Raw genomic sequence first — 11,409 nt, forward strand, 5'->3', positions numbered from 1 at the left:
CAGGGAGGATCTGCTCCCCTTTGTGCTGTGACACCACAGTCCTTTCCCTGCCTGACTTACAACTTCCCTGGCACATCGGGGCCATTTCAGTTGAGGATATCTTACAGCATTTTAGAACAGATATGGTGTCATTTTTTTTAAATTTTTTTTTTTTTTTTAACCAATCAGTTGATTGTCTGATGCTGCCTGGGAGGAAAAGTAAGGAGAATAGATTGAACTTGTCTTCAAAGCGATGTAAGTGTGTATTGAAGGAAAACCAGGTTCTCATGTAATAACAGTGTCTGGGACAACAGTCTGTCCAGTCATACATCCATGCCCATGATATGCATGTCTGCTGGCCACACTTTGGCCCTTTCAGTACAGAAGCATCTCCAGTCACTCTGGTCCACCATACTGATATTAAACTAATAATGAACTGCAGGACATTTTTTCTTGGTAAGAAAGCAAAATCAAATGAATTTGTGTCACATGGGAGGAACAATGAAGGGACCATGGTTGCATGGAATCCAAATTACCTGGCAGAGAGTGGTAAACCCCTTTGTTTTTTCCTGAATTAAATAAACACATGCTTTTTATTGCATGTGCATTTGCCTCATCACCATGTGTCAGGGTACATGGAAAAAATTTTATATTAGGTGACCTGAGATTTGGACAGCTGTGGAAGATTAGATTTAACTAAGATTGAGGTAAGGTAAACAGATCTAGATACAGAAAAACTTGTTTATTCCTACTGATAGGATCATCTGAGGCCAGTAACTTGGAAAATATCACAAACTACTCAGTAAAAAGGCTTGCCTCGTGCAGAGCAATAGGTTCAAGAACAGGAGAGTCTGTATCCCTAGTGGGCTTCTCATAGATCCTTGAGTTTATATCCTGAAATCCATAGGCATCCTCTGCCTTCCAGTGTGAGAGGCAGATGGAGCAGACTGCTGTGGTTCCCAAACCATTCCCTGATTTGTAGCCCTGGGCAAGAACTTCCCAGATGACAACAGATCAGCAGTTTGGTGCCCTGATGAAAGCATAACATCACTATCTGAAAGAAAAATATTTTGAAGCAGAACATAACCTGAAAACATTAAAAAGCTGTCAAAAAATAATATTTACAAGATATATTTTTCCCCTCCACTGAGAGGTCCCTTTTCTCTCCTGTTCTGTTAACATCTTCTTTAGACAGCTTTGGCCAGTACACTTCCACTATTCCATCTCCTTTCTCATAGAGCTTAACTTGCTATTTCCCCTCACTTGACAGTCATAACCTGAGGAATCATACCTGAAATTTCTTTGGGGACAGTTCTTTTCACCTGATGGTTTTGCCAATTGCTTCCAGTCTGGGAGCTGTTTCATCACTTCTTTGTGCTTTCTCTCTCCAGCCGCAGCAGAATCTTATTCAATAACCTCCTGCCCTGGTCTTGCACCCACCTAAAACCATTGCATCACAGTATTCATAAGGCTGTTACAGATCAGCTCCGCTCCCACCATGCTGTGGCTCTGCTGCATTGCTCACTGTGATGATCTACCACTGTGAGAAAGGCAGAGCCATACATTCCTGTGTGTGACAGGGGTCGCAGGAATAGAAATTGCTACTGGTTTCTTCCTCCCTCTGCTGCAAAATATAGAGGAGTCTCTGACCAGCAGAAGGATGGTACTGGCACACTGGATCTTCTGGCTTAACTCTGATTGCTTGGAGCTCAGCCTCTGGGACCTGCTCTCCTGCATGTGTTCCTCAAGCAGCTTATTTAATTTCTTGTGGTCAGGAGCCAGTGGGCGGAGTCCTACACCACAGCAGGGAAAACTGTCAGCTCACTTTAGCACCTCTCTACCTGGATTTTTACTATATCCAAGCCTCTAAGAACTGTTTTAAGTGTGAATATACAAAATAAAGCAATGACGAACAGCTACAAATAGTGCTTTTGAGAAGAATGATAGTTTAACCAGACAGTATCACAGCAAGTAACTTGAGATTTTTACAGCGATTGTAGAGTTCACTTCCTGAATAATTGTGCAGTGTATGAACTTGCTCATATTACCTTACAACTGAACTTGCTCATATTACCTTATTGATCCCAACAGGCAACCAAAAAACATAAGCAATGTTCTTTTATTTTGGGAACTGTTACTCAGGTTATCAAATCTTATGATAAGGAGAGCTACATAAGTACTGGGACATGCATAAAGCACAAGCATTCTCCTTGTGCAATTATTCCAGACACATGTAGCATCAAAGGCTGCTGCAAATTCTCTCAAAACAGAAAAAGATGCCAAAGCTGGCAATTTTTGAGTGAGAGTGAATTTATTTGGATCGTCTCCCAAGACACATACATGTTGATATCTCCCTGAAAATAGGATTGTCATCTTTGTTTCAGTTCATACCATTGCTCCCAGAACACATATACTGGATATTGTCAATCTGAGAGCATAAAGCTCCCACCAAGATGTAATCAAAATCCTTCTGGTCCTTCAAACACTAGTTGAAACAAGAGGAAGTAGTATTGTGTCTCTCAGAGGGAAAATTTGGGGACATTATCTACAGAATTGCTGGAGATTTGTTCTTTTTTTTCTCCCTGCAATGTTTTCTCTACCAGATTGCATGGAAGCTCACCAATAAAGTCTCATTCTGAGCTAAATCTCTGTGAATCCCAAAGATGGCCTTAGGCTATGCATATCTACTCTTCCTGCTCTTTAAGCTGTCTAGACACAAGATAGCCTGATCTGGAGACCATGTAGCTGCACTAGGGAAATACATAGTCTGAGTTACTAAACCCTGGGGAGATTGGAATGGATTAGCAGGAACACAGGGCAGTGCTTTGAGACTTCAGCCAACTTTAAGGCTCTGAAGAAGTGGCGCAAATACAGAGCTGGGGCCAGCAGTGCCAGCCACAACTGCATCTAGCAAGGACTAATTGCTCCTGCTGCTTTGTTGCTGCAGTCAAGGTTTTTGTCAGTATTTACAAGTCTTGCTGATTTTAGAAAAATAGGACGTGTATCATAAGGCTAAAAACTAATCCAGAGTCCTGACACCCAGTGACCTACAGTGACAAGAATGACTAAGCTTTTAGTGGAATCTCTCTCTGCATGCTCACACATTCAAGTAAGCTGCAGCCTATATGGAGGACTGCAACATCCATGGCTGTGTCAAAAATGGGATCGTTGGTGCCAATGCTGAAGCATATTCAGTCTATCCAGTAGATGTATACTTTACACATGCGTACAGGCACATATCTGCATACACCCACAGGAACACCAATTAAGCCAGTAAGGAATGCAACCACTACCCAAAAGTTTCTTGGCAGGGCTCTGCACACTGTGTCAGCCAAGAAAAAAATTCACATTTACAGGAAAACTACTGATGTACTCACCCTGTTACACAGCAAATAAGAGTGTTGCACAACAAATGTTGACACAGCAACTCTCAGAGGAATTTCACAGACAAAACAACAATGTATTCACAGATGCTAATGCAATAACCTGGGATTTCACATATATTTATTAAGAAATTATTCCCTAGAGAATGAAGCCAAGGATATGAGGTGATTATCATAAATTATCTAATATGATCAAATACTGTACCATGCAGGTTTAACTTAAAATAGCTTGAAGGAACATATGGAGTATTGCTTGAAGTTTTGTTCAATACTGAAAAGAGATCCTGATTTCTTAAAATTTCCCAGCCCCATTTAGAGATCTCAGATGACTGAAACACTATGGTCAAGTTTCATTTATACTTTAAAATCTAGAACATTTCTGTGGCCTTGAACACTGACCCTTTGGACTGTTGCCTGTCCCTAATGGACTGTTGTCTGTCCCTAATGCGTGCTAGAGAATTTCAAAACAGATACAGACATGTGATTAAAGTAAATCAAGTCTAGGAATTCCTGGGAAAGAGCAAATAATGGTTATAACAGTGGTTATAACAGTAAATAAAACTGGACAGGCATTATTTTACAGTCCCAGAGGCAAAGGGATATAGGTCAGTTCATTTCCAGTACCACAACCCCTCAAAAATAGTTGTGCTGGTAACATGGCTCATGTGAGTAGTTCAGCTGTGCCCAAATGCTCTTTGGGGGGAAGCCTAGCTAGCACAGACCAAACCCACACTAAATAATTCAACAGAAAAAATACTCATGTACCCCTTTCTAAAGCCCACAACCTGGTGTTCTTTCATTTTAGCAGCACAGATACCATCAGGCCACTTGACAATGCACAGAAATGGTGACCCCCTCCTCTGCTGCTTCTGGGGATAAAGAATGAAAATCACTCCTCTCAAAAAATACCCTGAACTTACACAAGAAGTGAAATCTTAAATGCAACTGCTTTATAAAGGAACAGTTCTGAAATAATTCCAGAAAATTAGCCCATTGCTAAAGTGCAAGTCTGAAGTGCTATTTATTTGCAAAATAATTTTTTTTCTAGAATGATCACTGGTGATAACAGTAGCTCCCAAAATGATTTCTTAAGAGGACTGACTTACCAGGCTCATTTCTACCTTTCAAACCTTTGCAGTCAAAGCTTTGTAACCAGAAGTCACAGAGCTTTTGTGAATCCAAGGACTGACTATCAAATTTAGCATTGAAAATGTGAGACCTAAATCAAGGCATTTGAAGGTTGTACAGAATGTGTTTCCCAGTGGTAGCAGGTCTCCTTCCAGTAGTCACTAAGACTTTATCTTTTCAGTAGCCCAGTTCATGTCAATGTCACAATTACAGGGACCAAGACACAGAAAGTGGGTTACCAGTCTTCGAGACATTTTCAGTCAAGTACTGGAAATCTAGCTTCATTCTCTTCTATTCTGCAACTTTGACAAGGACACAAATATCTCCAGAGATGTCACTATCAAAGGAGAAAAAACTTAAATGGAAAATTTGATAAAAGACCAGTTTACTTTTGCCTTCTGAAATCTAAAGCATGCTTGTCAAATCCAGCAGCCTGGCTGGTGGGTGTCATGGTTTTTTGTCCCTGCAGTCCTTGGACAAGTTGCTTTTTTCATAGTTATTGTTCTAAGATGACCACCTTTCTTAATGCAATTTAGCCATGCTGGGGAAGCACTGATGGGCTTCATTGCAGTCAGGGCTTTCCTCAGTCCTGCACCCCCTCAAAGAGGCTGGTAGAATGTTTCTCATTTCTAGGAAGAGGCTGTGGCAGTGGCACCTATGCCACCTCCTTGATATAACCTGCATCACCCTGCTTAGGTGTGTATTATAAACACCAACTGTGGAAATTGAGGAAAACAAAAAAATTAAGTGCTTTAAACCAGTCATGGTTTATTCTGCTATAAGTTTCAATTGTCTCTGTCTGAGCTGATTTCCAGGAACAGATCTCATTTCTTCTCTGCTGCTTATTGCAGCTCTCTCTCAGGACTGGTAATATAAAGCTATAGTTAGGCTGCTTTACAGTGCTCTGTCAGAAAGCCTTCCTGAGATACACGTAAACAGCCAGTGAGCTGAGGAAACAGCAGATAATCAGCTTTATTTTCTCCCTGAGTGGGTTTTAACACACAGGTCACATTGACCAGAACCTGCAGTGTCTGAGACAGTATTTGACAAGACCTGCTTGTTCAGCAGGGGTCTGAAATTCCCACTTGGTGCAGTTACCTGCAACCACTCAAGTGCGACAGATTTTGTAGTTGATTTGTCTGAAAAGGAAGATATCATCATATGAAAGCTAATGCTCCTATCAGCTGCACAATTACACTATACTCACATAAGAACCTAATAAAAGATGAAGATCTCTAGCTAGGTCTCAGCAGCAGAGAATAGTAGAGGGAGAAAGTCCTGGAAACCAGGTTATATGCCCAGTAAAGAAAATATCTTTAGAAGTTTGCACTCGCTGACATGTTTTTAATTTCCAGGTAAATATGAATTTCTTCACCTTCCTGTCAGGGTGCCACCAGGGCTGGAGTCTCCTAGGGACCCCCAGAGCAGCAGGCAGCACTTGGTAGTTCAAACCTATCATGGCATCATAGAATGCTTTGTGTTGGAAGGGACTTTAAAGATCTTCTAATCCAACCCACATGCCATGGACAGGGACACCTTCCACTATACCAGGTTGCTCAACACCCCATCCAACTTGGGCTGTCCACAACTTCTTGTTCTAGTGCCTCATCCCTGTGACACTAAAGAATTTCTTCCTAATATTTAATATAAATCTACTTTCTTTCAGTTCAAAGCCATTTCCTGTTGTCGTATCACTACATGTTCTTGTAAGACATCCCTCTTAGTTAGGGGCCCATTTTGGTACTGGAAGGTGATATAAGGTCTCACAGGAGCCTTTTCTTCTCCAGGCTGAAAGGCCCCAACCCTCTCAGTCTTTTCTTATAGGAGAGGTGTTCCAGCTCTCTGGTCACATTCGTCATTCTCCTCTGGACTCATTCCAACAGATCCTCTTCTCACTCTACTCCTAGAGAGCCAGGCAGCCCTAGGCCTGTGCACTCTCCTTGGAATGGGGACAGGCCAATGCCAGCAAGGGATTTTGTTTCATAAGCTGGAATCCCCATCCCATTGTTTCATAAGCTGGAATCCACATGTCTAAGCATGTCTAGGCAGGGCAGGGCCTGATGGCCTTGAGGGCTTGAAATGTTTCCTAGGCCATGAATGGGGTAGGTAATTCCCATGGGAAGATGGTCTGGGCCATGTGTGTGCAAGTGACCCTCATGCCCTGATGTCTGACATCCTGTATGTGCTCCAGGTAGATGACATCTCTAGATAAGGATGATGCTGTATGAAAGACTGTTAGCAAGTTATGGAAGTAATAGCTTCCAAAGACAAAATGGGAATTTTAGCAATCAGACAATCTAAAAAGCAACAATTAGTTCAGCTAAAATAAAGTCTTGTCTGCTCTGGTTTTGGTTATTGCAGGTCCTGGAACACCTGGGCTCACTGGGTAATGAGCAGGGCAGAATGCCTGTTTTGTTAGTGGTTGGCTGTGCCTCATACAAACACCCTTGTGTCTTCCACCTGCATGTGAATAACTGGGTGGTTTCTAGATGACAGAGCATGCCATGGGAAGGAGGCACAGGCACCTCATTTGGTCCTTAACACCCCTTTGGGAACCAACATCTGTGACTTATCACAGTGCTGAGTCCCACAGCAGCTTTGGTCCCTTTTGGATGGAGCCAGTTATTCCTGAAAAAAATGGCAATACAAACGGCACTGATCTGGAACCTGGTACTGGAAATTAAATGTTAAGAGTATATATATTTATATATTTTAAATATATATATATATATATATTAATTTTTTAAAAATAGAAGAAGTAGGATTTTATATATCCATAGCGTAAGTATGTGCATTTTCCCTAGTTACCTCGCCCCAGCTCCCTTCACAGTCAACAGAGGAAGACAGGCACTTTAAGGGCATGGCTCACCCAACCTATTTTGAGATGTCTAACTAATAAGACAGAAATTCTATTCTGCAAGGAACAGTTTCTCTCCTCAACTGATTAAAAGGACAGTGAAACATGCTTACCTTGGGTGCAGCCATACACCTTTAGGGGCAGTCTCACCCCCAGTAATCAAGGAAGAAAGATCAGTTTGCCAAAATCCTTATGCACTGGAAATCGTCACACCTACTCACATATGAATACACAGCCTTGGGAGCCTGTTGAAAGACCCCTTACAGTGAAATTGAGACGTCTGAGCAGTATGGTTATTATTTTGGTTAGGTTTTGGTTTATAAACAGTGTTATTTGTGGCGTCTTTATCCCATAATCCTTCCTCAGCAAAGTCGCTTCTGTTGCAGATACAGCTGAAGCACACCTTTTCTGAAGAAAATAGTCAAAACCTACTGCTCAAGGACTTCTGGATGATGAGAAACATGATGGACTTCTTCCTCTGAATACATATCTGAATGCATTGAGCTTGAGCTATCATGAATGCCACAATTTATACTGCTGCTGGAGATGCATCCCTGCCCTCCCTGAAGAGCAAACCCAAGAGTGCATCAAAGAGCAGTGAGCTCTGAAGGAACCCAGTGGGAAAAATCTGACTAAGATGGTCTCTTTTATCACTCACTGGGAAATTGTTACTAGCAAACACACCGGTACCTATCTTCTCCTGTGCTTACTGCATCTAGCAATTTTGCATTTAATAGTCATAGTCTCGTTTCGCACCAAATTCTTAAATCAATAGACAATTACCACTCACAGCATTTTATTTAGAGACATCAGGCCTCAAACATTGAATACAAGATGTTTTCATAGCTGTAACAAGAAACAGTAATTGCTACACCTAAGTAGTGGCTTACAGCAAAAGTTTGGCCGTTGGTATTTAAACCCATATATGTGACTTTACTTCAAACTTATGGGGAAAACTCTGGATTACTTACTCCTTTCTGAGGTTGCATAAGGATAATCACTATAACAGACACTATATATGTATATGTTCAGTTCTATTCTATATTTGCTCACATTTTGCATTCTACATTACAACAACTGTTCATACAAAAGCCATGGTGAGAAGCCCACAATAGCCGCTGTTGGTTGTTCGGCCATTGAATCATGCCTCAGATGTCTCAATGTGGTAAGTGTATTCTATATACATTTCACATACTCTTGTGCTAGTGAAAAATTAGATATGCTGGAATGTTGTATGGACATTTGCGTCAATGGAAAGGCTCATTATTTTGGATAATGCCTTCTCTCTAATGACAAGAACAAATAGATGGGGAGTTTTTCTGTGCAGTAGTGAAGCTGCATTACCAAGAAAGCTGTCCCTTGAGAACTAGTAAGGTCTCTGTGACCTTGCTTATCCTGACAGATTCCCTTCAGGTTTTCTTTATATTCCCCACTTATAATTTATGACCCAAAGCAATGATCCATCAAGCCAGGTACATTGCTTGGAGCTTACAATGGCGAAGGAAGGATGGCATTCCTTGCCCACAGTGAACAAGAAAACTGTCATTAGCTAATAAAAATTATTGTATCTAAGAAAAAGATAGTTGTTGTAGGAAACATTAAAGAACTGCAGTCTTTGGTGTGAGAGTTGGGGACCCCTGTAACAGAGCACATGAACAAACCCAAGTCCTCACAAGCACAGGCCAGACCCTACCGATGCCAAACTCCCACTAATTTCAGCATGTTGAAGATTTCCTTTGGATTCAGTTTATGACAGAATCACGACCTTCTCACTGAGTGGCAGATAATGTCTCCATTGTGTGCCATAATGCTCAACTGTAATACAGAAACTACAGGAGTTACCCCCACCAGCAAGAGAGAACAATGAAAGTTAATATGAGAGCTAGCACAGCACACAACCACTCTGAAACTGGAGGTGCTGGAGAAGTAGGGGCAGTCACAGAGCATTTGGCTGCCTTCTGTTTACCAGGAAATAACTTCATCTGGCAATTTAGTATGGGGAGAAGTGTCAGAGAAAAAAAATTCTTTTTTTCAGAAACATTGCTAGGCAGTCCCACCAGAATCAGAGTCTGGAATGAAAAGCTAGCATTAAGGTTAGAGGGTCAGGAGCAAGAAACAGTCATTGTTTTTTACTGGTGCAGAAAAGCATACACAACCATACTGAGTGATTCTTCCCCCACAGAATGCAAACAGAAAGAAGAAATAAAGAAAGAAGAAATAAGGGCACTTAAAAAAAAAAAACGCAAAAACAAAAAAAAACACCACCCCAAAACAACAACAACAACAACAACCCAAACCAAACCAAACCAAACCAAACCAAAAAAAACCAAAAAACCTAAAGACAAATGAATTTGCAACCCCCTCCTAGACCATCATTGGCATATTACTATAGATCTTCAGTTGGAGGAAAGAGCTGTAGAGTTACAAAGGAAAATGTATTCAGGTTTTGGTAATAATTTTTACTATACATTGTAAGGAGGAAAGCATAATGTTTTATTATATTTAGCTGCAGGATTAATTTCTTCTTTCTCTTCAGCTCCATTTAGTTGAAACTAGCTGCTGTTCTAGGAAGCTTGATAACATTCCAAATACGTTTCTTCAGAGGGAAAAATAACCATTTCATGTCCAGCTCACTACCAGCTCCCAGGTTACTCTGCCCAGCCTCTGACAAGGTGCAACACACACAGGGCAGGCTGTTCACCAATGGACATTTCTCATGCATCGTGATCGCGGGTGAGCAACTGGCTGATGGATCAGGCATAAAGGATTACAATGAATGGGGCCATATCAGGCTGGAAATCTGTCACTGCTGGGGTTCTGCAGGGCTCCATCTTAGGCCCTATGCTCCTCAATATCTTCATAAACAACTTGAATGCAGGACTCGAAGGGATACTAAATTTACAGATGATAAAAAGTAGATGATACAAAACTGGAAAGAGCTGTTGATTCCCTAAAAAATGGAGGGGCCCTGCAGAGAGACCTTGACAAATCAAAGGAGCAGGCAATCACCAACCTTATGAAGTTTAACTAGGGTAAGTGCCAGATTCTGCACTGAAGACAGGACAGTCTTGGATTTGTGTATAGATTAGAGAATGAGACTGTGGAGAGCAGCACTGTGGAAAGGGACCTGGGGGTCCTGGTTGACGGCAAGTTGAACATGAGTCAGCAGTGCCCTGGCAGCCAGGGGGACCAACCATGTCCTGGGAGGCATCAGGCAAAGCATCATCAGCTGGTTGAGGAAGGGGATTGTCCTGCTCTGCTCTGCACTGGGGCAGCCTCACCTCAAGTCCTGGGTGTGGTTTTGGGCACCACAATATAAGAAAGACATAAAGATATTAAAAAACATCCTAAGGGGGGCAATGAAGATGGTGAAGGGCCTTGAGGGGAAGCCATATGAGGAGCAGCTGATGGCATTTGGTCTGTTCATCCTGTAGAACAGGAGACTGAGGGGAGACCTCATTGTGGTCTACAATTTTCTCACAAGGGACAGAGGAGGGGATGGCACTCATCTCTTCTCTGTGGTGACAAGTGACAGGACCCATGGGAACAGCATGAAGCTGTGCCAGGGGAGGTTTAGATATCAGGAAAAGGTTCTTCACTCAGAGAGTGGTTGGATGCTGGAACAGGCTCCCCAGAGAAGTGGTCACAGCACCAAGCCTGACAGAGTTAGAGAAGCATTTGTACAATGTTCTCAGGCACATAGTGTGATTTTTAGGATGTTCTGGGCAGGATCAGGAGCTGGACTGTGATGATCCTTGTGGGTCCCTTCCAACTCAGCATATTCTGTGGTTCTCTGATTCAATTCTATGCTCTTTTTGCCTGATTTTCATTGTTTCGATGACTGCTGGAGAAAAAAAAAAAAGTGACTTTTGTTTTCTCCTTCTCACAAAGCAAGTTTACGCTCCTCAGTTTTGTAAAATTGTGGGTGTTGAAGGGAAAATTCTAATTGTAACTGCTCAGCAGTGATGATCTGTAATCAAGGAATGATGGGGGGATGGACTTACAGTTGGGCTGAGGTGCTCCATGCAATTGCTCTAAGGACTGGTGCTGGTGCAAGTGTAT

This window comes from Empidonax traillii, unplaced genomic scaffold (genome assembly GCF_003031625.1).
Source record: "Empidonax traillii isolate 1590-97213 ecotype Southwest subspecies unplaced genomic scaffold, ASM303162v1 scaffold484:size464376, whole genome shotgun sequence".
NCBI classification, from domain to species: domain Eukaryota; kingdom Metazoa; phylum Chordata; class Aves; order Passeriformes; family Tyrannidae; genus Empidonax; species Empidonax traillii.